This window comes from Aricia agestis, chromosome 16, assembly GCF_905147365.1.
Source record: "Aricia agestis chromosome 16, ilAriAges1.1, whole genome shotgun sequence".
Taxonomy (NCBI): domain Eukaryota; kingdom Metazoa; phylum Arthropoda; class Insecta; order Lepidoptera; family Lycaenidae; genus Aricia; species Aricia agestis.
The window spans coordinates 2,505,659-2,530,157 of NC_056421.1; the positions used below are offsets into that span (position 1 = coordinate 2,505,659).

A 24,499-nucleotide genomic window follows, 5' to 3' on the forward strand; every position below is an offset into this window, starting at 1 on the left:
AAAACCTCCAGACTCCAAGTTCAAGTTTTCGCCAAGTTCACAGTTTATGTGGCAGTAAGTTTTGGGCGCCAGTCGGCAGATATCATCGCGCCATATTTGGTCACCGACTCCGACACGATTTTCTCCTTAAAAATATATCTTTTGCCCACTAATTGTTGCTCGTTTTGGACAAAGTACGGCGTAAATGTCAGATTTTGGCAAATAAAACCATGTTTTGTGGATACGTGACTGTACGATAAAGGGTACTGCAGTTGGCAGTGGTGTAAAGTGTTATGTCTATTTGCGTCATTTATTGTCAAAAATCTTAAACATAAGGATAGGATCCCTTAGAATTTAGATAGCTATGTAGAAGCATAATCCGATGATAGGAAAATCCATAAATGAAAGACGTGAGTGGTAAGTACTAACATTTCTTAACAGGGACAATTTATGTACTTACGTATGTACTCGTAGTAGCATTACTACAAGAATAAGTCGCGTAAAGTCCCTATTAAAAAGTTTTAAGCCCGGCCGCACATTGTCCGAAATTTCTGATCAGAAACAGTTGAACGTCCGTGCTGTCTCTTACATTTTGTACTGAGCCGAGTGAGCTCGAACTCGCCGGAAGGATATTTCGGATAGTGTGCGGGGTGGCGCGGGTGGTCCGGCGAAATTCAACTGTTTCTGATCAGAATTCGGACAATGTGCGGCCGAGCTAAATATGGGACAATTACTCATTTTTAGGTTCCGTACCCAAAGGGTAAAAAGGGGACCGTATTACTAAGGCTCCGTTGTCTGTCCGTCCGTCCGTCTGTCTGTCCGTCTGTCTGTCTGTCTGTCTGTCTGTCTGTCTGTCTGTCTGTCTGTCTGTCTGTCCGTCTGTCCGTCTGTCCGTCTGTCTGTCCGTCTGTCTGTCTCCAGGCTGTATCTCAAGAACCGGTTCTGAAATTTTCACAGATTGTGTATATCTGTTGCCGCTATAACAACTAATAAGTACTGAAAACAAAATAAAATTAATATTTAAATGGGGCTGGTATTTCTCCGGTCAAGCCGGCCCATTCGTGCCGAAACATGGCTCTCCCACGTCAACATTTTTTAACTGTTACTTACCTGCTTCTTCCACTGATGTCTTCATTATTATGATGATGTTTTTTTAAAGATTTTTGTGATACCTACCTGATACCGACATACATCATAACATTGTAGGTAGTTCATACTTCATAGACGTACAGCGTACTACATCTAAATTTCTAACCCTACCTAGCGCAGTCGAGTAGCCTAGTATTATCTCTATTCTCTGGGCTAGGCTGCATTGTTGTTTATCATGTAGGATGTGATACACGGTATCCTGGACTATGGCACAGAATATATATGAGTAGTACCAAACTATGGTACTTTTGAGACGTTTTGATTATCAGGTTTGAAATTAAAAGAACCTGTATTCGAATGTACCACAAATTAAGAGCTTTAAATGACAGTAATCAGAATTTAACAGTGAAGGTCTTTAATATCGGGATTTGCACAAATTATTATGAACTTTAAATCGGTTATTAAATCTGAAAAAAAAGGTAAAGTATTGTATTGACAATTTTAAGTAGGTATGAATTGATTCATAGGCGGATAACTAACCTGAGTGGATCTCTCCCTGCCAGCAATAATCCGGGCAATGTTGAGTAGCGAGATTGCGTGGCAGGCGGTGAATGACTTTGCCCAGGATGTCATCACTGCAAATCAGGCCGAGCGCAGAAGAGAAGGGGAGGCGTTAGACCCCTTGAGACAGCCGAGGAGAAGACGCGCACCACGGACCGGCCGCAGCGCCTTGCCTTCGCCGGGATACTCGGGGTGGTAGTGTGGGTACACCGCCGCCCATTGCACCGAGTTCCAGAGAGAGACGTGATGCGCATGGTGCTCCTGCACATCGCGGCCCACGTGTGGGCTTTTCTAGGCCACCTCGCGAGGCGACCTAGAAAAGCCTGCACATGTTTTTATGGGTCTGGCACAGATAACAGTTGGTAAAGTTGCGGTGGGTTGATCGTGCCCGTAGCTTTGCCTAAGCGGTGAGTGGAGCACCATGGGGTTTAGTGGGTAGTTCCTAGAGATTTTATAGAAGTCCGCAATCTGCTCAATGAATCAATTTCTGAGCTGATTTTCAAATTTTGAAACTTGTGTTCTGGAATTCGATTTATAAACAAAACATCATGTTTATGTACTTCAAACTTGAACATCATATTTTGAACATTTCTTCTTCACTTCAATTGCTTTTAATTTTGTGGTTATTTACCAATTTGTTAAAACTTGATACAAATTAAATAATTATGCCGGCGGGGGAATTCGACAATTTGTTATAAAATTAACGACATCAATTAATTAATTTATAAACCAAGTCGGAGGCGCCACAAGTTGCGACATGGCCTCAAAATAAATGCTCGTTTTATACGTAGGTACAATGTACGTAAGTTACGTATACACGTTTTGCACCCTGTGTTTTTTTTTTTGCACTAGAGTTTACAGTTTCATTAAACTTGATACTTAATAATAATAATTTATTATTTTGAACAAAAATTGAAACTGACTTGCAACTCTTGCAAGGTAAAAACAGTAAAATTCTTAAAAAATAACTAAAAATCGGCCAAGTGCCTGTCGGACTCGCGCACGTAGGGTTCCGTACCGTCATAGAGCAAAAATAGGCTAAAAATTGTGTTTTTTGTATGGGTTAAATTTTTATTTTATTTAAACATTATAATTAATTATTTAAGTACACATATATATTTAAGGCCTATGTGAAAATTTCAAGTGCCTACCTGTTGCCATTATTGATATCGAGCAAAAAAGGCTAAAAAAATCATGTTTGTTCTATGGGAGCCCCCCATAAATATTAAAATTATTTGTTGTTATAGCGGCAACAGATATACACAATCTGTGAAAATTTCCGAAGTCTAGCTATAGCGGTTCTTGAGATACAGCCTAGCGACAGACAGACAGACAGGCAGACGGACAGACAACGAAGTCTTAGTAATAGGGTCCCGTTTTTACCCTTTGGGTACGGAACCCTAAAAAGTAGTAAATAATTGTTGGTTCCTCTTTTTCAAAATTCGCCTTAACCTCAACAGCTATTTCAGTACTTACCTAATAAGCTCCTACTCTTTTAAAGTTGCTAACAACTAACAGCTCACTCAATGTGAGTTCCTTGTCAAAAACACTTAAGTACAATTTTTATGGTACCTACTTCAAAATTAAGATTATGATCAGCGTTGCCAGATTTTTTTGTGCCAAGTCGGGACTTTGGAACTTTTTTAGTGAAAAAGTGGGATTCTTCAGTCAAAAGCGGGACAACGTAAAAAAAAGGTATAAAATCAAAAGTTTTTTGAATTTTTATCTTTTTATTTGCATTAAAATTACTTTTACGTGACAATAGATAGCAAAAGTAGCCAAAGAAAATCCACCCCTCTATCTCCCACACTCTTATCTTCATTACGCCCCTTTCTTTCTCAGCTGGCATGTACGTTCGGGCTGTCCCCGAAAAGCGGGACTGAGCCTGTCCCGCGCGGGACATTTAATTTTGATGAAAAAATCGGGACGTCTGGCAACGCTGATTAGGATTGTCATTACAATTTGGCCGACTCCCGCTTTGCTTGGGGAGGGAAATTGGATATCTCCTACTCTATCTTTCTTGTGATCTTTGCGGGTCCCAAGATAGATTAAGTTTGTCCCTGGGCCCTCGGGCATCCCTGAGATCATATTAAAGGGTTTTCGTGGTTGGTTACTGTTGATCCCGGCGACACAGGAGTTGCAGTGGTGGGAATGTGTGGTGGGCCTGTCTTAAGATTGTCGTGGCCCTCTCAAGTGAGCGCTCGTCCTAACTCCTAATACCTAATCTAAATCCAGTACTGTGAGTCAGTGCGGCCCAGGCATCAGGCCATATACGGCGAATGACCGTAGCTCGCAGCTCGCACCGGCGACACTGATGTGAACTCTGATTGATTTGTACCTGCTTAGCGTTATATATTGTACATACTTAATTTATTGTATAAGTACTTACTAAGTATACTGTTATATAAACTGCGTACGGCTTCGCCCGCATAAAACGGTATCCTACGATAGTCGCACATTTCCCCACGATAAAAAAGACTATCTACTTTGTTACCCGACTACGGCAAAACAAAAGGAAGGTTATGATTTTGACAGTATTTGTATTTTATTCTGAATTTTAGCAAAATCGGCCCAGTAGGTTCCGGAGCTTATTCGATCCAAACAAACAAATTCAACTTTATAGACGTATCATGCTTGGGCCTTGGGCATGCCAAGACTTCAAATTAGGCTCGTATTCACAAGAACGAGATTTTTTCCTGGTCTCAAAGTATCTCCTCCTAGTAAACAAATTCCATCAAATTGGTTAAACGGTTTAATCGTGAATATAGGTAGCAGACAGACATTATAGTTATATGGAATATGGATATCCATTAAGCAGTCAGTAGTTATTTATCTACTGTTTTTATAAATGAAATTATTGGCCAGTGCCCTCCAAATATAGCAAATCTAACTTTGATTTTAGTAGGCTAGTAGTTATAAGTCGCAGCCAATAAAGTAACAAACGTAGGTAGACACTATGACATAATCAGAATAAATGCATATTTTACAACTAACTTATTTCCTTAACTTGTAGTGTCGTGTGAAAAAATGTTAAATTCAAATACTACGTTGCTCGCAATTTCCTTGCGCTGAAATTAGTTAATAGCGCGGAAACCAGACATTTTGCCCTGAGGAAATGAGTAATGACTAATGAGTATAATGTTAATGATTAATGACGTTGGTCCGACATAATATATTTCTTTGAATTTTGAATCGATTTCTTCGATGGTAGGACATAACGAAAAAGGGTGCCCAATGCGTCTCTGGCTTTCTTTATCTCTCTCTTAGTAACTACTGAGAGAGATATTATGTATTTGTTATTAAATAATAAATATTATAATGCACTTCGAACTTTGTCAAAGGGTTGCGGTTGTCTAGTTCATGAGATCATGGGTCTCGGACTCTAGGTCTTACCCAACTTCGTTTAGTTCACAATTCCTAATACGACAATGTCAGGTGGACAAGACGTACAAACATACAGAACATAGATAATTTATCATAGCACGGCAATCGAAACTCTATCTCCTTAGAATAAAAGTTACCTTAGTTTTTATCGTCGTCGCAAACTAAAGTTTGTTAATCCATAGACTTATAATGTATAGAGCGTTCATCATCCAATTGTATAGTAAGAAAAAGAAAGAAAAAATAAGGACAGGAAAGTGTAAAAATGTTAATCGAGCTTTCAGCTATAGTTGTCACTTGTCTGTGTCTTTACTACAGTAAGTACCTGAGTAGCTCTACAATGAGTTTAAAGCTATAGTATTTTTCGATACTCGATACCGACTACCGTACATTTTAAGTATGGCAAATTTTACAGCGCCTCTAGCGGTTACTTGCGGAACCAAAATCGCCATACTAAATATTTACGTAGTCGGTATCGAGTATCGATAAATACTATAGCTTTAAATTCACGGTAGAGCTACACTGGACCTACAGGCTACAAGACAGTTAGTATGGACCGCACGATAGCTTCCTCTCCTTCTTAGGTAAGTATAATCAAGTTATGTATAGTATCATTATGGCAAAGACAGAAATGGCTCTCGCAAGCCCTTTAGGGGCCTTTGCTTAGCCTTGGAGACCTAAAAGGGTAAAAAGAAAAGCCTGCGCGGTAGCAGGCGGCGGCGCCGCTGCCCGCCTAGGGCGCATAGTGGAGTACCACCGAGTTTGAGAGGGACCTACTTACTTGGGGAATAGGACCCCCATCCCCGCAAATAAAAATCATTTTCTCGCTGTATAAAAAAAGGAGAGTCAAAAGATAGAGACACAGGATTTCGTGCAAAATATAAAGTTGTGTGCCTCGATTCGCCGTTTAAGCTTTAGCGAGTGATAAATTTAATCGTGTTGCTCAGTCCATTTCTAAGTCTATGGTTTCGTCACATACGTGTACAAGCTCACGATCTTCAAGATCTATTTAGAAACGATCACAAAAATGACCACATGACCATAACAGACGTGATTGGCACGAACCGATCACGAAATGTCGTGAACGTTTAACCGAAACCACATAGTATGAATTATGAAATATTTAGCTTGTTATAACTTAATTAGTTAAAGTGTACAAATTGTCCATTTTAGCGGTTCTCTTAATTTTTTTGTGACGGACCTTTTAAGAAGTGTAATTTTGCATACAATCGTGGTTGTGAATTTTTTTTATACTTACCATAAATAAGGTTGAAAAACACTGGTTTCGACCATATAGTTCTCATTTGCTTATAGTCCGTGACGATATGGCGATAAACTACAAACGTCTTAATTGTTGATCTAAAAATAATTTTAAAATATTATGTGAGTAGAATTTTCTATTTTTATTTGAGTTCCGTAGTTTTTTTGTACTGTTTTACTAATTACTGCCATTATTCTCTGAGCTCCATTCGAATTTCGAGTCACCAAGCGTCTTTGGTGATTATAATTACTTATTTATATACAGAGTTTTTATTTTTAATAATTTTTTAAAGATATAATTTTTTAATGAAAAAGTCAGTTTTCAAACTCCTCAATATTTTTTGCCGTACACTACGATTAAATAAAAAGTCGTACAGCTGTAAGTTGCAGTAAGTTAGTAGTAAGTACAATTATTTTTTTATGTTTTAATATTTCAACGGATCTCTATAAAATATGTTTAGCTTGGTAATGTTCACGAATCATAAAGCTTACGGACTACGGTATCAATTAAATTCTTGGAGTCTGTTCGTGTGCTCGAAAATGTAAAACGGAAAAAATAGTGCGCACTTTATTTTTATTAGTTTTTACAACTGGATAGATTATATTTTTTTTATGAAATAAGGGGGCAAACGAGCAAACGGGTCTCCTGATGGAAAACAACTTCCGTCGCCCATGGACACTCGCAACATCAGAAGAGCTTTAGGTGCGTTGCCGGCCTTTTAAGAGGGAATAGGTGTAAGGTGAGGGTAAGGAAGGGAATAGGGAAGGGTAGGGAAGGGTAGGGAAGGGAATAGGGTAGGGGATTGGGCCTCCGATAAACTCACTCACTCGGCGAAACAAAGCGCAAGCGTTGTTTCACGCCGGTTTTCTGTGAGCCCGTGGTATTTCTCCGGTCGAGGCGGCCCATTCGTGCCGAAGCATGGCTCTACTACGTATTTTTTTTTATTTTTCTATTTAATAGGTACTAGAGTATTTCAGCCGTTCTCAAACTTTTTTGGTGACGGAGCCCCTTTTGGAGGTAACATTTTTGACGGACCCCAGTCCCAAAAAAGGTTTTGTCTTTGAATAAATTGTCTCCATGCTGGTGTCCGATGAGTGATGACTTTTCTAAAAGCAATTTACGTATCGCTCGCGGAGTCCCTATAACAAGGTCTTTGCGGAACCCTAGGGCTCCGCGGGGCACACTTTGAGAATTACTGGACTAGCTGATGTCCGCAACTCCGTTGTGCAGAAACTCGTTGATCGTGCGGGAACCCTACATTTTTATGTGATAAAAAGTATCCTGGGTATTTTTTACGGGCAATTGGCCCACCACACATTCCCACCACTGCAACTCCTGTGTCGCCGGGATCAACAGTGGTAACCACGAAAACCCTCAGGGGTGTTCGAGTGACAAGCTAAATCTGTCTTGGGACCCGCAACGAAATTAATCAGAAGAAATGTAGGAGGAGTAGGAGATATCTAGTTTCCCTTTCCAAGCAAAGCGGGAGACAGCCAAATTGTAATGACTCAGGGCCGGGACACAAAAACACGGCACGACGTCGTACGACGCCGTGTCGGACGCGCCTCGTAAAAAACCACGGCACGACGCCGTACGGCGTTGTACGACGTCGTTCCGTAGAAACTCACCTAGAAATTCAAGACGAGTTTCTATGGCACGACGTCGTACGACGCCGTACGACGCCGTGCCGTGGTTTTTTTCGACGCGCGTCCGACACGGCGCCGTACGACGCCGTACGACGTCGTGCCGTGTTTTTGTGTACCGGCCCATACTGACATATATCCTGGGTTAGAGCAAAAATTTATGATATAAATACTAATAGATCCCAAGTCCATACTGTGACTCATATAATTACCTGATGTACGTACAATGTATTGTCAGGATAACCAATAGTTTATATAACTTTCTATCACCGCCCACTACACTAGTGGTCGCCCCTGGCCTTGCGTGGGCTTGTGATCATCGTTATCTTACTTTCATTCATTGCTTAAAGCCCGCTGTACATTGGATTATTGGGCCAACCCATAGAGCCAACGCAATGGACCAACGTGTACTCTACACGGTGTAAAGTATGGAATTTTGATTCCAATTTATGGTCAAGCACGGACCAACCACCCACAGAAAGACTCTACAGTGCGACAAGGCTTTATATGAACGTCGGCGGGAGCGCTGCTGGTAAAGGAGGACTGTCAAAAATGAAGTTATTGTATGATGGCAGCGTTAGTTCCGTATTTCGCCACGTTCATTTAAAGCTTTGTCGAGCTGTAATGTGGCCTATGAAGCTGGCGCAATGCCTTTATATTGAGAGCTTTATATTCGAAGCACACTCCACCAACCTTTAGTCAAAATGCATTCGCTAGTTAGACGAATACGAAGGTACGATCTCTGTGCTGCGAGGACTGAGGAGTTAACGACTAGGGTCAGGTTAACGATCAGGGACAGGGCAAATATTGCTGACTAAATTCTGAGCGCTTACCCTATCTTCAATTTTGGCGAGGCGATAAATGAAAAAATATGTCACTTGGGAAAATTTTAAAATTGAAAATACTATAAATTTATATGTATCTATAATTTTCTGAATTTTACTTGCAAATCTATGGTTCGACGTAGATAGGACATCAGAAATTGTTCATCTTGCGCACTTTTCTCTCTGTGTTAAGCATTTATTATTTATGGTTGAGCCCACATGCAACTACTGCTGTCAGCCAACTCATCTTATTTTATCAAGACCAAAGTACTATCAGAGAAGTTGATTCCTAGGCAGATGGCGGAAGTAATTTGGTTGCGTTAAATCAGAGTAGACAGAATGATAGAGTATGCCGACTTAGAACTGCGTAGCTAGCACGGGGTTTCCCAGTCGATTCTTCGGAAGAAAGTAATGGCAGTTTCTTTCCCATGTCTACATATCTAATTCCCGAGCATGGCACCACCCATCGACTTGAGTTTCAGTGGACAAAGACAAGAAACTCTTTCCATAGCAACCATTAAAGCAACGGCAATTATTTTTTTTTTGACATTTAGTTTCTTGGTTCTTTTTTTTTAATTATGGCACCTCGGCTATAAAACCATGGCCAGTGTCGAGTAAATGGCGGCAAATTCAAAAAATCGACGTGTAGCAACCTTGTCTATAGCCAGAATTATAGTTTTGATCTACGAAATACGAATAATAAAAACTAAGGAACTTTATTATTCGTAGTTTGTAGATCAAAACTATAATTCCGGCTATAGACAGGGTTGCTATACATCGATTTTTTGAATTTGCCGCCATTTATTCGACACTGGCCATGGTTTTATAGCCAAGTGCCATAATAAAAATAAAAACAGAATCAAGAAACTAAATGTCAAAAGCGGATCGTCATGCTTGACTTATAGATTTTCAAAAGCGAAAGATATCGAGATAGGAAAGAAACTTTTACTCCAATGTTTTTCCGGTAAAACTGTCAAAATTTAGTTTCTTTCGTTTGTCTACGTGCTTGTGCTAGCTATGCTGATGTTGAAATTTTTAAATTTGACGTATTATGACGAAAATCGTCGCTAGGGTTGTTAACTTGTTACATACGAATTTAAAACTATGACATATTTGCTGGATGTGTTCCTCTTTGGTCGTATTGTTGTTTGTGTTTTGGCACATGCGATTAAAATTGTCAGAATCCAATTTTGAAATCTTTATTTTAAATATTTAAAAATAAATTATTATCAGCCAGCGCGAGGCACATTCCGTTCATAATCCTAGTGAAACCCGACGAATTTGACAGATATTGAAACCTGTCCGTTTCTTTGCAGTCGAACTACTGGTCGTTATGTCTATTGTGGTTAAGTCAAACCTATTCGACAGATCACAGCTAACATTGAATTGACACAAGCCGATCAAATGACGTAGGTCCGTCAACTGCTTAGGAATCAATTTTCTCGATGGTACCAGCTACATATTTTACCCATCAAAATCAATTATAGCGTAAGGAGGTAACAAACTATTCACCGTTTTTCATTCAGATATGGAAACACATAAAAAAGAGTTTACATACGTTTACTTGTACTTACTTACATAATATCTAATCTAAGTCTTGTTTAAGCGGGTATGGCCCTTAGCTTATTTAACAGGCCATGTTATAGCCTACCTAAAACACCTCGCCAAATATCGACATAGAATTTAATATAAATCTAGATTCTAACCCAATTCAGTAGGTCATGTGAACAAACAGTGATATTGCTATGTTGTATATCATAGTTGACATGTCGCGACATATAGGGTCATACTGCGAAGCGCTATCTAGGTGAGGGCTAGGACATTTTTCTCACACTAGGTACTAACTATCTAGATTCTAGATGGACGGGCTAGGCGCCTGCTGCGGTAGAGGCGCGGTCATATTGGTGCTTAAGAGCCCATATGACCCTAACTTGACTACATACTTTAACCTAGATCTCAAAATCTGTAAGGTCTAGAAAACTGATTTTTTGACACAAGTAACTTCAGTTTATAAAGATTAAAATATGCCCAAGACGAAAACACGATTACTCAAAAAATGCTCGATAGTTTCTTTTTTACAAAAAACCTTGTTTTAGACACATTTTTGCTTGGATCTTCGAAGTTTGCTGTCTTTTCTTTAATATTTTTTAATATCTAAAAAGGTATTGATAAAACCTAAATATGCTCAAAACACTTTTTTCATAATCATTATAGTTCGTCTTTTATTCAAGTAAAACTAACTCGGCGATGATTCCGCGCCGTCCTTTTTCACCTGGCATATGAAAGACGGGCGTGAGTGTGAAGAGAGAAGGACGATGTTTAATTTTTAGAGTCAGGTGAGCTCTTAAAATCGGTGTATTTTGTATGTTTTTGCCATTTTTATTTATTGTAAATTGTAATAAATAGAAGCATACATAAATTGTTCGGACAACAAGCGATTGCGAAGGTTATAAAGAAAGATCGTCTAAATGAATGAATGTGGAGTAACTCGAAGTTTTGATCTTACTTAATAACTCTATATTATCTATTTTGTCTTGATCTCTATTTTAGATCACGATAGGGATATATTATATAGAGTCCGCTCAAAGCCATACATTTTCTTATAGAAGCTTTACCTATTATAGGTATCGTCGATTAATTACACTAATTCATGAAGGCAAAAATTTGTAGAAGTGTGCGTTTGTTACTTCTTTACCTAAAAACGACTGTACAGCTTTTGATAATATTTTTTGGCAGTACATAGTTTAAATTCTAAACGAACACGATGGTAACCTTCTATGCTGTAAAAGGACAATATTCCCGTAAAAAGTCTACTGTAAGAAAAGAAACAAATAGAAGCTTACTAGTTTTTACTTGTTTTACTTACGATTACTAAATGTTTTGTGTACTTGTTTTTCTACTCTATATTTATGTGTGTATTATTAGCTGTACGCTACATAAATTACTTTAAATGTGTGTATCAGTAGCAAGTTAGCAACTATTGCTATAAATTAATGTCGTAGGCTGTTGGTTTACTTTGTTGTTTAACAAATAACACTAATTTTATTTATATCCTCGATTATGAAGGAAATTGTATATTAGGTAATAAACAAACTATAAACACGAACTAATGTGGACGAGGCTTTATGTTGTACAAAACAAACACACGTATAATTTCATGGTTGCACCCAAAAGCTGAGTAATCAATCCAGTTATTAACATTCTTTGACAGAAAAGATCATACATCCTCTCTATTTAAGGCATTCTTAATCTAATTATGTTTTTGCAAAGTAATGAGTAATTGAATTAAGATTCTATGCCATTCGCGATTTAGTACAATGTTGTATTAGCAATTCTAATGAGTTACATCACAAGACCATTTAGTACATACGAGGAAAAATTGCCTTTTTGAATTACGTTTTAACCACTTGGAACTTTGCCGATACTTACTACTTAGCTAAGGGCCTGTTTCACCACTTCGACCTGATAAGTGCCGGATAGGCTATCCACCACTTATCTTGACAGATGGAGTATAGAGAAGCTGCCAAAAAAGTTGCGGATGCCCTATCCGGCACTTTATCAGGAAGTGGTGAAACAGGCCCTTAGGAAATAAAAATTTTTGGAAATGGAATACTTATCAAAATATGGCAAAGGACCTTGGATTTTTTTTTGTTAGTTTTTGCATATTGTGGCAAAGATTATGTAAAACACCTACTACTTAACAGTTTTTGTTTACAAATCGTACTTTATATTATTAATAATTAATTATACAATATAATTTCTTAACCGACTTCAAAAAAGGGGGTACTATGTTAAGCTGTGGATAATATTTTTGTCATTAAAAGAATTTTGATGTAATCAGCTTTGGGTATATTGAATGCAGGAATAATTAAGGACAGTGGCTTTCTTTGGTGTAATAAATTAATTAATTTATTAAAACTGTTAATTGAAAAAGTTAATTTGGGTGTAAATAAACACTGCGTATTAAATGACCTACGAAGCGACTGACCGACGCGATCCTTACCGTAAGGGGCTAAAGGCGCGTTCAGACGTGCGCATTTATTGCGCGCGCGAAAACAGCTCGCGGTTTCTGCAGTTGAATTTGAGAAAACACTTTCCCAAATGCTACAGCAGAAAACGCGCATATCTGAACGTGCCGTAGCAAGTAAATTTTTTTTTTGGTGCATTGTTAATACTGCCTAGGCGCCTGCGTCGATTTTGAGAATTGCTTGCTACGAAATCCATTATAATTTGATCAGCAGGGCCAGAGGCTCTGCTAATATTTACATTCCTTTGTTACATAGTAACTAGTACCTAGGTATGTACAAATTACAATAAACGACAGCTCGCATTCCCCTTCCTCTTCAAAAATTTTGTGATCCCAACACTTGCTATAGGTCTACCAGAATCTGATGGCAAATTATGATGGCAGATTTTCAAAAAAATATAAGTACCTGATCATTGGATAAATTTTATGCTTGCATGTTTTACACACAGAATAAGCCGTTAAGTATAAGGAAAATAAAGGATCAAAATGTTTTATTCCAATTACCCCGGTATCGCTAGAGTCAATTTATTTTCTCACTTTTTGCCATCAGATTCTGGTAGACCTATAGTTACTGTAAATTTTGACACAGACTACTGAATAGTAGTCTGTAGTAGTTAGTTTTAAGAGGAGTCCACACCGCCCTTTTATCCATACAAACGTTGTTTCCTCCCTGGATAATGCTAGTAGTGTTATAATTTTTTTCCTGCATATCTACGGCCACTAATACAATGTCCCTATGTTTCCTTTTTTTTTTTCATAATTTAATTATTAAATAAGATATGAACGCTCAAAAACCCAAACAAATGGCCAGATTTTCCGCTGTGTTCAAACGTCCAGAAAACAGATTTGGCTAGAATATACAAAAAAAAGCGAAACATAGGAACACATCTCAAGCCTTTTTTTAATCTTTAATGAAAAAAATACTTTAATCGGTTAAGTTTTGGAGAAGGAATCAGGGGACCACGAATCGTTGATTTTCTGGATTTTCTGCAGTTGTCTCTATCGCGTTTTGCGGTATAGGCTTGAGGTAAGGGAGACATCTATAGATATTACACGTACTTTTTTTTCATTTGTCTAGCCCCTGGTGTATCCTCTTAAGGCTTGCTTTACCGCCGCTCGTGTGAAGCTCCGCAAAGGGCCGGGCGTGTGATTTAAGCTTATTTCGGTGCTTGGAAAGCGTCGTCGATTTGCAATTGTCCGTTTTCTCTTATCTTCGTATTGTTGTGGTTTTGGGTTCATGGTCCATTTGCTAAGATTTATTGTATTTACTAATTGATTCCATACTAATATTATTGATGTAAGTGTCTGTCTGTTACCTCTTCACGTTGAAGTCCGAACCATTTGATGAAGTTTCGTATCGAGGTGGAGGTTGATTGTTTAAAATACTGGATATATTAAATTAATAATTTTACTTGAAATATTATTATCAGTTTAAGCTAATATGATTTAATTGATAGGTACTTTTAATAACTTTGTTTATATACTTACCGTTATACTTGAAACCATCAAATAAACCCGTCAAAAAATCCGTCTTCATACTCATACAAATTATCGATCCGGGCATCCAATAAAGCATTAGCAATAAAGTTCTAATCCGTATGTACGGGTATGAGGACGGCATTTTTTTTGAGTTCCCAGGGGCCTTATCATTAACTTTGTCAAAACCTGAGCTAATCCGCGCAGCTCAGAAAACACTTGTAAAGTAAATTGTTCTTTTTTCGCATCATAACAACTTTTACTTCTGAATGGTTGTAACCTGTAATAATTGTCTCTGAACTGGATTAAGAAATGTCAAACACGAACGTCAAATTTGACTCACGGAATTGTTTTTTTTTTTAGGAATTGAAATGGCTTAGCCATAACGACTAACGGAAAAATTGTAAATCAAGATGAAAATATAGTTAAAAAAAAATTGATATTTTTTATTATAAAATATACTATTTTCTAATATATAACGTGGTCAATGTAGGAATAGTTACTTTTGCACCGATTTATTGTATTTAAAGGTAATTATTATAAATGTGTAAATGGTTTTATTTATATTTTTTTGGTATTTTATAAGCCCTTTATGAAAACACTGAGAAAATAACACTCCTTCATGTTTATATTATCACAAGCATGGCGATCTAGAGGAGAAAGAATTCTCTGACATTGGCAACTAACTGAGTCGGCAATTAAAAAAAAGAAGAAGAAGGAGACAAAAAAAAAGATTATTAAATATTGTTATTAAGTATAAAGAGATTATGTTATATGCAAGAAATTGATAAGTTTATTATATCCTATACCTATTTGATACCTACGCTAAATAATCTACCATAAAAAAGTCTTAGAAATGCATCAAACTTCTGGATTACAATTACATGCATTACAACAGAGTTGATGTCATGAGTTGAACATAGTTTGTTGAACTTGAACTCATTCTTGAACACCTACGTTTTTTTGAGCTTTCAAATAGGTATTATTGTAACTATTTATGAGCCATTTATTCATTATGTAACATAAACAGGCAATTTATAAGTTTAATAATCCCCTTTTCGTGCCTTGTAAGGCATTTTACATTATTAGTATTGTGTACGCTGAACCAAATATTTTTCAGGATAAAGGATGATTGCTAACACTGAGATACTATAAGTACTACATTTTATAATAAAGAATTGCAAGTGTAATGATGACAAAGTCCTAGGAAGATAATATATATTCACTCAAAAGCTTTAATTAAAAGAAATTTAATAAATACTCGTTTTTAAATGTTTTTTCATTTATTTTCTCACTTAAATATACCTACCTTAGATACATATTCATACACAGCTTTCATCAATAGGTACTATATTTGTCTTACATCTTATTATCAACCTAGTATCAGATAGGCAAGTGGTAAATCTCTTTTATATTATACTTATAAAAATATTTATACAGCGGAAATCTTAAACAAGGTCTTGTCACTTAAAATCAAAGAAGATGAATCAAATATCCCTTGTGTAAATATTAATTTATTATTATTAAAGGAGTTCAAATACAAACTTTTGATGAAAGATAAAAACAATATTATAATTTCAGACTTTTATTTGGCAAACCAATAACAATTAAAAACTGCATTGCAAGTTGCAACTATGGGAAATTGCCTGGGATATCTCAGACAGAGAGCGGTCAAGGGTTTTGTGTTCTTTGTGTTGTATTATGTTGTAGAATGCCTCCCGTGTGAGTATCTCTATATACTCACACAGGAGGAGTTCTGAATGTGTCAGAATTGCTCCTCAGTCACCAACGCAAATGCTTCAACGCATGACCACTCTGTCTGATAGGTCCCTAAAACGACCACATCTTTTTAAAATGTATAATACATGAGGACTTACTAAAGTCCTCATGTATTTTAAATTTTAATGTAATAATATAAAACTAATATTATTATTATTGAGGTACAAAAGTATTTTTGGTAATAATAATATAAGTTCCAATGAAAATATTATGTTTTTTGAACAATAAGTATGTTTGTTATGCAATTTTTGTTATGTCTTTTTGGAAAAAGTACTATAAGTAATGTAGGATTATATTTTTGAGTTTTAGTGACTATTCCCATTGTATATTATATCATATTGTAGTCAAGAGAAGTTATAAATGAAAAAGTGCATATGAGAATTTAGCTAATTTGGATTTTATATTATCAATGATTTAACTTTTCTAGTAGTTTAGGTGTATGTGTGTGTGTTAATATTTATTCGTGAATATATATATGAATCTAAAGTTTCAAAGGTTGTGTTCTCAAAATTCTTGTTATTGAGAAAGTAATACCTTTGAATTTACCTCTTTGGTGCAGCGTTTATCATGCATGGTTTACAAGGAAATAGTTTGTGAAATAACACAAAGACCTACTGCAATCAAAAGATTGTACGAAATGCTCCTAAGATAGGTTCCTAAGAAGTACATAGTAAGTCCTCATGTATTTTAAGTTTTAATTTAATATAAAACTAATACTTACTTATTATTATTATTGAGGTAAGTACAAAAGTATTTTTGGTAATACATAATAATATATGTTCCTATGATAATATTATGTTTTATGAACAATAAGTTCCATATGTTTGTTATGCAATTCTTATTAAGTAAGTCTTTTTTGGAAAAGTACTATAATGTAGGTTTTTGTTTTTGAGTAAAATTTAGTGATTTACACTATTCCCATCATATAATACCATATTGTAGTCAAGAGAAGAAGTTATAAATGAAAAAGTGCTCATATGAGAATTTAGCTAATTGGGATTCTATGATATTATCAATTATTTAACTTTTCTATTAGTTTAGGTGTGTCAATGTTTATCCGGAGCATGTTATACATACATCTAAAGTTTAAAAGGTTGTGTTCTGAAAATTCTTGTTAAAAGTAAGTACTTAATATTGAATTTACCTCTTTGGTGCAGTGTTTATCATGCATATACCAAAATACTTCAGGTTTACAAGGAAATAGTTTGTGAAATAACACAAAAACCTACAATGCAACTATAAGATTGTACCTGTAGGTTTTTGGTGAAAATTCATACTTGTTTTACAGTAATTATACACAACACTTGTGTTCCTTATACCTTGTATGTGTTTCTTGTGTACTAAATCAATGCAGTCTTAGCTCATCGCACAAATGCAAACCTTATTGTTGACTAGACATATAGGTATATTGTACTAATATACTACACCTCACTTATGTTATTATTCTGAAACCTCACTAACACTAAATGGATTACTAAGGTCTCTACGTCTTTACTTATGTATCACTTCGTGATTAACTTGAGAATACTTAATCGTTTTCCAAAAATTTGGACACTTCGAATGTTTAGTTTTTTGGTTTTAATAACGAATTATTTTCACTAAAATATATGCTATAGACTAAAATATAACTTATTAAGTAACTAACCAACTAAATAGCAATATAATTTAAGACTAAAAAGTATGTAATAAAATTACTAAAATGTAAACTATTCAGTAAAAGCTACTCGTTGGTTGGTGTTTATTGAATTGCTGTATTTGACGTAAAAGCAAGCGAGCTTATGTCAGAAGTGTTGTCATGATACCAAATGATACGAAATTATTACTCAGTTAACAATGGAGAAATGAGTTTTGAGTCACGTGACCACTGACTGGCTGGAAAATAGAGGTCATGGTACCAAAATGCGAGCCAGTCAGTACTCTGGCTGGCTTTAAGAGCTCATGATAGAGGGGCAGCATTGTTCTCCTAGAAAAAGTTGTTCATTTTGACGGGCTCATTTGATGGTTTGAAGCAAGTTTCAAGGATAACGGTGTTTACATTAACACACTGTATATAGGTGCATGCTATGTTTAGGTAGACGTAAGTATTTATTGAATGCTACGTTTTCCTGTTTTTGTAGGTTACGCTTCTCAATAATTGATTAAAAATCTATTAATAGAATAACAATCATCATACGTAGAATTTTTAATGACTTCTTAGTTCGAGTAGAGTGTACTGTATGACACATAATAATAATATATTATTTTATGTAGAGTATGACATATCTCACAAACTCTGAAGACCTATTTGTTGTTCTACAATATTTTTGTTTGTATGTTTAAAACTTGTGGCTGATGTCATAAAGTATTAGACTTTTTAAAGTCGTAAACATAAAAAAAAAACTTGGCCCTCTAAAAAGAAATGTATGATATATTTCATGTTTAGGGCAACAAACCTTTAAATGTAAAGCTAACGTAACTTTATCCCAAAAAGATAAGGACTTAAACTTTGCGAAGACCAAATCTGGATATTTAAATAAAAAAATGAGTCAGTAAAGTGCCTTTATGGTACTTTTGACAGGGCGCTATGCCCACGCAAACAATACCGCAATCAGAAACAAGAAATAAATGCGATTGGCCATCGTAAACAAGCTCTTTGCCTAATTCAGTGTTTTCGCATTACAGAAAAAATCAAGTTCGATTTTTGAAATTTAAACAAACATTGCGTATCTTTTGAAATTCGAATAAATTGTCACCATAAAATATTTTTCGAGTTTCGACTTTCGTCAGTACCGTATTATATAAGTAATATTATTATTGTGTTATATTTTTGTAATATTTATGTAACGCAAATCTAAGGTTGTTTGAAAGTTCAGATATGAAATAATTTGAAAAACTATTTAAATTTCTTTGAACTCTAGTTTTTGGTCACGTCCTGCGATTGAGTAAGTAAAGAATTCGTTTGAAAACCAATGACATTAAGTATATGAAAAACTTGTTGAAAACTGTTTAAATGTAGAGAAATTATATTATATTATGTAGTTTGTGCTTTTATTTTAAAACTGATATTGATGACGTTAGTTCAATACACGTTACATCGAATTAAGTAAATAATTTGGGAGCTCAGTCGTTATTTCTCAAGTGACCGTTTTGTTTTTAACTTTTCTTGGAAAATCATGGCGTTTTTCCAATCAACCAGTCAAGGTAAACTCTTGTCTAAGTACATCTAAGTAATAATTTAGCGTTTTCGGCATCTGAAATTCTAAACTGCCCCGGGTCAGGGTGGGCCGACAGGATACGGAAACATCCGTTTTAGTTTAAATTAAGAACATAAACTACCTTAGAGTATACATTAGCAATCTATAGAGCGCGCGCATCGCTCGTTCCCCGTTGTGCCGATCGTAAGCAGAAGTTCTATAGATACTTGTCAAACGTATAACGCAAGTCTAGTGATGTTCCATGCGCCATCGTAAGACGCATCTAGGAAAATATGTTCACACTCGTGCTCACAGTTCATACCTTGTTAGAAGCACTCTAATCGCTCGTTCCCCGTTGTGCCGATCGTAAGCAGAAGTTCTATAGATACTTGTCAAACGTATAACGCAAGTCTAGTGATGTTCCATGCGCCATCGTAAGACGCATCTAGGAAAATATGTTCACACTCGTGCTTACAGTTCATACCTTGTTAGAAGCACTCTATAGCTTGCTATAATGTATACTCTATGTAAACTACGTATTGCATAGACCTTGATAGTACTAGTGCAATACGTAGTCTAAGTCCTTCGGATGTTTCCGTTTCCTGTCGGCCCACCCTGCCCCGGGGCAGTTCAGATGCCGAAAACGCTATAATATATATAAAACACTATTCAGAGCAAAGGCTTAAATTATTATGTAATTAAAGACTGACAGAAGTCATAACTCCATATTATAGCTATATATTTATACGGTCCTTACCTTATATGTGTGGTAATCTAAACTCTATTTACAATTTACATGATGAATAGAATGTTGCTGTCACAAAAAAAAAGTTTCGCGGTCGACCTGTATAATGCGTTTAAATAGAAAATGGTCTTTATGCCTCTGGAATAAAGGTTTTGTCACAGGTGTAATAAATCTGAACGGACTGTATGTCTTGTTTAATCACATACTGTCATGGCCGCCGTACTTGGCGGGAAAGCTACAGCCAAAATGGGCATATGGGATACCGCTTGGATCTTTATTACATATCGTTGCATAAGATCTGCATTTTTATGCTTTTTAGTCTGTGGAGAAATATGGCAACTTAATTTAAAATTTTATTTGTCCGACTTGTTGTATGATGACTTGATGAGCTACGTTTTTATATACTGGAAGACTTACCAACAAGAAAGTAGAAGGTAGATATTTATTATATTTATAACTCTATTTCTTTGTAAAATATATAATAAATATAATCAGCTTTGTAGTGATTAAATGCAACAAGACGATGACTATTGATGATGACGATAGGAATAAAGTAGGTACTACCAAATATTGTAGAGTTGTTACTTACGTATAATTTTATAACATTACATACATGAGGTATGGTATGCCGTAAGGCGTTAGATGCCTGAAGAAATAAACATACATGTCAGATGTCAAGAATACAGTAGGTATAGAATGGTATAGAATCTAAAACTCTGCCTCAGGTTTTAAGAAGGGAGTACGACACTGTGTTAGAAATTTCATATAACTCTAAAGTTTAGAGTTATGTACTGTATTTAAGACAGGCGCGGTCGCAGCCTGAAATTTTGGGGGGGGTCACTCACTAATCACTACACTAATATATTTTTTTTATCTGCGCCCACGGACGGTTCTGGGTTGACAGCTGTCTAAGGTCTAAGGACGCAGTGGTGGTTAGGGGATAGCTAGAAATTTCCTTTTATTATTTGGTAAGATTTGGAGATTTTTCAATTTGAACTTAGATTTTGGGGGGAGGGTCATGTCCCTGTGACCCCCCCCCCCCCTTCAGACCGCGCCTGCTTTAAGAAGGGAGTACTGTCGTACTCCCTTCTTAAAAACTCAGGAAGAGTTTTAGATTCTATAATCTATACCGTTCTATACTGTATTCTTGCCATGTATGTTTATTTTTTCAGGCATCTTACGCCTTACGGCATACCATACCTCTTGTAGGTAATTTTATAATTAATATACCTACGTAACAACTCTACAATATTTGGTAGTACCTACTTTACTCCTATCGTCATCATCTGAGGTAGAGTTTTAGATTAGATGACGCCTACAACTCAGTCGCGCCAAAATTAGTTTATCACGCGAGAACCGTACATTTTTCGGGAAAAGTATCCTATGACCGTTCCCGGGACTCGAAGACCATACCCAGCAAAATCGGTTCAGCTGTTTGGGTGTGAAGAGGTAACAGACAGTCAGACAGACACACTTTCGTATTTATAATATTAGTATGAATGTATCTCAGGTAAAAACTTTGCTCCATTTGCGTGCCATCGACCCCACTATTAAAATTATTATCCGTAGAATAACAAGGAAACTGAGTTACATTTGGCGTGACTAATTAGGATTGTGTAGTGTCTTGAATAATTCCCGCTGCGAGATTAAAAATAATTGTTTCGTAGCCAGCGATGCATTTGAAAGGATTTTTTAAGATCACTCTAGCAGATTTACGGGTGTGTACCTACTATACTAATCCAATTCATGGCCCTATCGGCCGTTTATCGGTTTTACGGGTCAAATTATGAGAAGTTGGGAACTTGCATCTTCTGTGCTGGAGCCTGCCCTTCGATGCACACTTCTTGATTCCCTAAAAGAATATCTCTTTTATTTATTTCTGAGCCCTTCAGGCGCGGTCGCAGCCTGAAATTTTGGGGGGGGTCACTCAGTAGTCACTACACAATTTTTTTTATCTGCGCCCTCGGACGGTTCTGGGTTCACAGCAGCTGTCTAGCTGCTGTGAACCCAGCTTCGAGCTTATATCCCCGATCCCGTCCCGTACTCCCGTCCCGTCGCACAAACAATGGTCGCCGTTAGTCTCGAGTTGTAATAATTTACTATTATATAATCAACAAATGCACATATCAATATAAAAAATAGCCAGTAGCCGATTCTCAGACCTACCGAATATGCATGTAAAAATCGGTGAAGCCGTTTCGGAGGAGTACGGTGACTAACATTGTGACACGAGAATTTTATATACGTATTCGTATATATACGAATTATATCTTTATTACGCTGTAGCATAGCCGTGTGATTGAATGGCGTTGTTCAAAAATTCAAAGGGCCAGCCGTTTGATTGAATTGCTATTTTAACCAGTCGACTACGACATTATATATTAGTACCTGCTGTCCTAGCACGGGGATTGTCGATCTAGAAGAAATAGATAAAGACAAGAAATAACTATAGTTTCTTGGAAAATAGTTCCTGATTTAAAAAATAAGGTCGTAGATTCATCGGCAACAATAATAATTTTTATGTAAATTTTTCGAGCAACTTTTACGACTTATTGTTTTGCGAGCTCGGATTTATAAACATTTTAGAAAATGTTACAAAATTTGTCTAGCACTTTGGCGATGTAGATTCTTTGAGGGTGGAATTATCAATTTTCCCACGCTAAACAATGGGTAATAAAACAGTTCACAAAATGCACTTCAAAATAAAATAACATTGACAATGAATCTACGACCTTATTTACTTAAACGTAGGATCTTTTATCAAAAAAACTATAGATATATTTTGTCTACGAAGATCGGAAACAAATTTCAATCCCCGTGCTAAGCAAGCTGGACGACCGAGCTTTGCTCGGTGTAGCAAACATTCATTGACTTTGTATTACTTAATAACGCCATCTGCTGGTCGTTAAAACAATTAGTTGACAACAAAAAAAAATGGTAAGTATTATTATTCGCCAATAGATGTCAGGAAGAGTCATATTTTTCAGTTTATCAATTATCGATAAAACACGAATAAAAAGACATTTTCTGAAAATGATTTCTAGCTAGATCGATTTATCGCCTCCGAAACCCCCTATATACTAAATTTCATGAAAATCGTTTATATCGCATCGATCTTAGAAACTTGGAAATAGCGATTGGTTTGTGCCGCTACAACACTTTACTATAGGGCGATTCCATTATCGCGGGTGCAACATTTTGACGCACTTAAAGCGTCCTACTGACAAAATAAAACACATTTATTAATAAATTATCTTTTGAAGGGATACATTTTAACTAGTGTCAATCATAAATTGTAAATGAAAACTAAAATTAAATCTAAGAAAAGCCACAAAACATGTTTGAAGTGCTATCGCGGGTGCAACCAAATTGGTCCTCTATTAAGAACTCGGACGAGTTCATTTGAGAATACTGCTAATTGTGGAACTTTTAGTAATTTATTAACCCATATTTCAAAAGTGTATAAGACAAAGAAATTATTTAACTAGATACAATTAATTTAAGTAATTAGTACTAGGAATTATTAACAATTTTTCCGATCGCGGGTGCAACATTAGAATATCGCGGGTGCAACGAGTCTAAAGAAATTGAATTTATTCATAAGTCTGCGACTAATTTCTACATTTTTGATATGCAATACATAATATTATTAGTAAATTGTAATAATACTATTTAAAATTTCATTATTTTTTAATTATCAGTCATTTATCGATCTGAGAAAAGAAATCATCTAAATCACTAAAAACAATTAAATAATGTAACTTAAGCAAACCTTTTTCGATGTATTGTTATAAAACCGAACTAAAGCATACCTTTAATTCAAAATTAATATTTATAATTTAAAAGAATATGGGCGAATTATAAGTAAAAATATTTTTTTCAAAGAAAAATATTAAATATTTATGATTTTTCCTGTCATTTGTAGCATTTCTTCTAAAATATTTAAAAATAAAAGAATATAAATCATCATTTTGAAACATCTGTTAAGTAATACATGAAATATTTCGAAAAATATAAAACACGATGTGACTCCATTCAATTTTTTATAAATCTTGTAATTACATGTAAAGTAATAATAACAAATATAATCTAACGATATTGTTTACCTTAATAATATGAAATAAGACGAAAATCACTAGAATAGTCAAAAATAATATGTTGCATTTCCAATTGTACTGCTTCGATCGCGGGCGCAACCACTTTAAAGGTTTCTTTTTTTATTAAAAATAATAAAATAGTTTGTTACAATGATTAATTCTAATTTCTCCCACATTTCTCCTTACTTTCACAAAGTTTTAAATTATTAACAACATATTTTAGCGAGAAAACTAAACTTTTGTACCTTTTTTATCGCGGGTGCAACCACGGCAATTTTCCTTTAATAATGTTTGAAAACTATTTCAAAATTGATGTTTTTTTTTGCAACAAAATAGAAACTTATATTATAACAGTCAATATTATGTAACGAAATTCAACTTCGAGCTAGTGATTTAGATTAAAAATGATCATGTGTGGCATAAGCAGTTTTTCTCGCGCCGTTAGATGATTTCATTTCAAAATG

General features: G+C 35.7%; 1 long non-coding RNA gene across 1 annotated transcript; it reads right to left on the reverse strand.

Moving 5' to 3' along the window:
• Nucleotides 1–10,812: 10,812 nt before the first annotated feature.
• Nucleotides 10,813–22,446, reverse strand: LOC121734902. Its single transcript, XR_006036799.1, has 4 exons — nucleotides 22,327–22,446; nucleotides 21,022–21,024; nucleotides 18,056–18,064; nucleotides 10,813–10,824 (listed from the first exon to the last, which is right to left on the reverse strand). It is a non-coding gene; the product is annotated as an uncharacterized LOC121734902 (long non-coding RNA).
• Between the last annotated feature and the right edge of the window lie 2,053 nt (nucleotides 22,447–24,499).